Below are 5000 nucleotides of genomic sequence, written 5' to 3'. Positions count from 1 at the left end.
CGCTCCGCAATCCGCCGGCCGATCGGCACCGGGCGGGGCTCTACGGAAAGAGGGGACCCTCCCGCGTCGAGTGCCGGCGCACCGACCCCGCAGGCTGACCGGGAAGGTGAAGACTCACCCCGCTGAATGCCCGGCCCCGGCTACCCTCCGGCTCCGGGGCCATAACTTCGGGGAGGGAGGTCCGATCCCCGCGCGGTCGACGGCAGGCGGTAGGGCTCGGAGGGGCGCGGCCTGGTCCGCGAGTGCCCCGGCGCCGCCCCTCTGCCCGTCCGAGGGACAGTAGGAAATGGCCATACCGCTTTCCGGCCGATTGCCGCCGGACGTCCGGCCGCATTCGCTCGGTCTGCGCGGCCGGCGGTAGCCGGGGGCGAGGGGCATCGGGCGGTGGCGGAACCAGGCCGGCCCGACCGCTGGGGGCCGCCCGGGCGACGTTTGAATCTGTCGGGTCGGACCGCCGAATCCCGCGGGATTTCGGGATCGAATCTGCGGGTGGAATCGGCACCTCGTCCCGCTGTCCGGTTCCCCCCCGTCGACTGCAACGGGTTTCCGAGGCCCGTCGGTCAGGCGCGGTTCGCTCCGCAATCCGCCGGCCGATCGGCACCGGGCGGGGCTCTACGGAAAGAGGGGACCCTCCGGCGTCGAGTGCCGGCGCACCGACCCCGCAGGCTGACCGGGAAGGTTAAGACTCACCCCGCTGAATGCCCGGCCCCGGGCACCCTCCGGCGCCGGGGCCATAACTTCGGGGAGGGAGGTCCGAGCTCCGCGCGGTCGACGGCAGGTGAAAGGGGCCGGTGCGCCGCGGAAGGCGACAGCAGTCCCGTCAGGCTGCACCTCTGCTCGGGCGAACGGCGTCAGGAAAAGGGGAGAGCACTTCCCCACCGATAGCTCCGGAACGCCCGGACCCATTGGCCCGCGGCACCGGTGGCTGCTAGAGGGCCTCCGGCGCCGTCAGCCGGGGTACGTCCCAGGCCGGCCGGACGGCGGGCAGCCGGAGGCAACGGCCTGGAACGGAGCCAGACTTGAGTCGTTCCGTGTGCCGTGGGCAAAAAGGCAGGGCTGCGGGTCAGCGCAGTTTGGCAAACCTAGCCGCAAGTGCGGGAAGGGCGGAGGAGCACACGGACGCCGCCTTCCCAAACTGAGCCCAAAGTGCCCAGGCATGCCCCCTTGATCTCGCCTAATCAGTGAGCCCAAAATAATTTCAGAGTGTGGAAACCTGATCCAAAAAGGTCGAAAAGAACGGCCAGAGATCAAGTCCGAAAGGGGAAATCAGTAACAAGCAAGCAGAGTAATCATTAACCAAAAAGCGCAAAATTATGTTAAAAGTGTGAAATCATTAACCAAAAAGTCGAAAATAATGTCCAGAGACCAAGTCCGAAAGTACAAATAATTAACCAGTAAGCAGAGTCATCATTAACCAAAAATCGCAAAAGTAAGTAAAAAGTGTGAAATCATTAACCAAAAATCGCAAAAGTAAGTAAAAAGTGTGAAATCATTAACCAAAAACTCGAAAATAATGTCCAGAGACTAAGTCCGAAAGGGCAAATGGTTAACCAGTAAGCAGAGTAATCATTAACCAAAAATCGCAAAAGTAAGTAAGAAGTGTGAAATCATTAACCAAAAATCGCAAAAGTAAGTAAAAAGTGTGAAATCATTAACCAAAAACTCGAAAATAATGTCCAGAGACCAAGTCCGAAAGGGCAAATGGTTAACCAGTAAGCAGAGTAATCATTAACCAAAAAGGGCAAAAGTAAGTAAAAAGTATGAAATCATTAACCAAAAAGCACAAAATTAAGTTAAAAGTGTGAAATCATTAACCAAAAAGTCGAAAATAATCTCCAGAGACTAAGTGCGAAAGGGCAAATGGTTAACCAGTAAGCAGAGTCATCATTAACCAAAAATCGCAAAAGTAAGTAAAAAGTGTGAAATCATTAACCAAAAACCCGAAAATAATGTCCAGAGACTAAGTCCAAAAGGGCAAATGGTTAACCAGTAAGCAGAGTAATCATTAACCAAAAATCGCAAAAGTAAGTAAAAAGTGTGAAATCATTAACCAAAAACTCGAAAATAATCTCCAGAGACTAAGTCCGAAAGGGCAAATGGTTAACCAGTAAGCAGAGTAATCATTAACCAAAAGGCGCAAAAGTAAGTAAAAAGTATGAAATCATTAACCAAAAAGCGCAAAAATATGTTAAAAGTGTGAAATCATTAACCAAAAAGTCGAAAATAATGTGCAGAGACTAAGTCCGAAAGGGCAAATGGTTAACCAGTAAGCAGAGTAATCATTAACCAAAAAGCGCAAAAATATGTTAAAAGTGTGAAATCATTAACCAAAAACTCGAAAATAATGTGCAGAGACTAAGTCCGAAAGGGCAAATGGTTAACCAGTAAGCAGAGTAATCATTAACCAAAAATCGCAAAAGTAAGTAAAAAGTGTGAAATCATTAACCAAAAACTCGAAAATAATCTCCAGAGACTAAGTCCGAAAGGGCAAATGGTTAACCAGTAAGCAGAGTAATCATTAACCAAAAGGCGCAAAAGTAAGTAAAAAGTATGAAATCATTAACCAAAAAGCGCAAAAATATGTTAAAAGTGTGAAATCATTAACCAAAAAGTCGAAAATAATGTGCAGAGACTAAGTCCGAAAGGGCAAATGGTTAACCAGTAAGCAGAGTAATCATTAACCAAAAAGCGCAAAAATATGTTAAAAGTGTGAAATCATTAACCAAAAACTCGAAAATAATGTGCAGAGACTAAGTCCGAAAGGGCAAATGGTTAACCAGTAAGCAGAGTAATCATTAACCAAAAAGCTTAAAAATATGTTAAAGTGTGAAATCATTAACCAAAAACTCGAAAATAATCTCCAGAGACTAAGTCCGAAAGGGCAAATGGTTAACCAGTAAGCAGAGTAATCATTAACCAAAAAGGGCAAAAGTAAGTAAAAAGTATGAAATCATTAACCAAAAAGCACAAAATTAAGTTAAAAGTGTGAAATCATTAACCAAAAACTCGAAAATAATGTGCAGAGACTAAGTCCGAAAGGGCAAATGGTTAACCAGTAAGCAGAGTAATCATTAACCAAAAAGCGCAAAATTATGTTAAAAGTGTGAAATCATTAACCAAAAACTCGAAAATAATGTCCAGAGACCAAGTCCGAAAGTACAAATAATTAACCAGTAAGCAGAGTCATCATTAACCAAAAATCGCAAAAGTAAGTAAAAAGTGTGAAATCATTAACCAAAAATCGCAAAAGTAAGTAAAAAGTGTGAAATCATTAACCAAAAACTCGAAAATAATGTCCAGAGACTAAGTCCGAAAGGGCAAATGGTTAACCAGTAAGCAGAGTAATCATTAACCAAAATGCGCAAAAGTAAGTAAAAAGTGTGAAATCATTAACCAAAAATCGCAAAAGTAAGTAAAAAGTGTGAAATCATTAACCAAAAACTCGAAAATAATCTCCAGAGACTAAGTCCGAAAGGGCAAATAATTAACCAGTAAGCAGAGTAATCATTAACCAAAAAGCGCAAAAATATGTTAAAAGTGTGAAATCATTAACCAAAAACTCGAAAATAATGTCCAGAGACTAAGTCCGAAAGGGCAAATAATTAACCAGTAAGCAGAGTAATCATTAACCAAAAAGCGCAAAAGTAAGTAAAAAGTGTGAAATCATTAACCAAAAAGTCGAAAATAATGCCCAGAGACTAAGTCCGAAAGGGCAAATGGTTAACCAGAAAATCCGTCGAATAATGTCCAGAGACTAAGTCCGAAAGGGCAAATGGTTAACCAGTGGAAGGGCGATCAAGCGGAAAAATTTGCCCCGGTTACCCGGGATGGAGTTCCAGAGGTCCGGCCAGAGTTGTCAAATTCGTCCCGCTGATCGGACGCTTGTCATTCGGGTGGCTGGGGGTTGGCGGGGTATCTGCACAGTAGTAGGAGGTGGCAAGTCGGGACTTGGACGTTTATTCCAAGAGTCCACCCGAGCCTCCAGGTCTGCAGAGACCGACCCTAGCTGCCGCCCAACCGACTTTTAAGCCTTTTTCGGATGGGGATTTTTTCCCATTTTCGTCCATTTTTCGGGTTTTCTGTCGGGCTTAATAGGCGGCAGCCTGACCCCCGGCCGAGGCGGGGGGCGCACTCTCCCTTGCGTAAGGGTCCGGATTTGCCCCGGAAAGTGCCCCCGACGGCCTCCCGACCCGGGTGCCTGCAGGGCGGGGGAAAGGGTAGTCCCAGCCGCAGGAAATCATTAACCAAAAGACTTAGCCGTCGGGGCAGAGGCTAAGACCCGGGCTGGTGAAATCATTAACCAAAAGGAATGCACCCTTTTCCGAAAGTGCAGGCCGAAATAAGGCGAGCCTTGGGCCGGGAAGGCCAAAACCCCCAACTCATGGAAGTGTATGGGGTCGGACTCGGCGACTTTCCCGGGCCCCGAGTTGACCTTTCCCCACGGGGGCGGTCAAGTTGCTCCCGCCAAGAGGGCACGTTGCATTTGCTGCCGCTCTAGTCCCCGGGCTAGTTAATCAGTTGCCGTCGGAAGTCCCGATGCCGAAATGAAAAATGGCCGTTGCGGCGATTTGGCGCCTCATTTTCGGAAGGACTACCGGCAGGCAACCCGCCGAATTGACACTTGCGATTCGGGTGGCTGGGGGTTGGCGGGGTACCCGGAGATTTTCGGGAACTCGATTTTCAGAACTTTTGCTGGCAGCGGTTGCACTTGCAAAGTGGCCGAAGAAGTGCTCCCTCAAGGAAGGACCTTCTTTTGAAATAAAAGACCTTCCGAAGAGTGCCTGGAAGTCATTTATGAGCATTTAAGGGTAAATCTGGCGGACTTTCCATGCTCTGTTGCCGGCTCTGAAATATCGCACAGTTGGGTCTAGGCCGGTAGACTGGCTGTGAAAACAGACAAAGTGTTTTGGCGAGCGAGAGAAAACAAGGCCTTGGAACAGATTGGGGGGTGCGGAGGCACACCACACCCACAGGAAAAGAATTAATAAAAAAAAAACCAA

This window comes from Heterodontus francisci, unplaced genomic scaffold, assembly GCF_036365525.1.
Source record: "Heterodontus francisci isolate sHetFra1 unplaced genomic scaffold, sHetFra1.hap1 HAP1_SCAFFOLD_1621, whole genome shotgun sequence".
In the NCBI taxonomy this organism is placed as follows: domain Eukaryota; kingdom Metazoa; phylum Chordata; class Chondrichthyes; order Heterodontiformes; family Heterodontidae; genus Heterodontus; species Heterodontus francisci.
Note: the sequence above shows the minus strand (reverse complement) of the source record.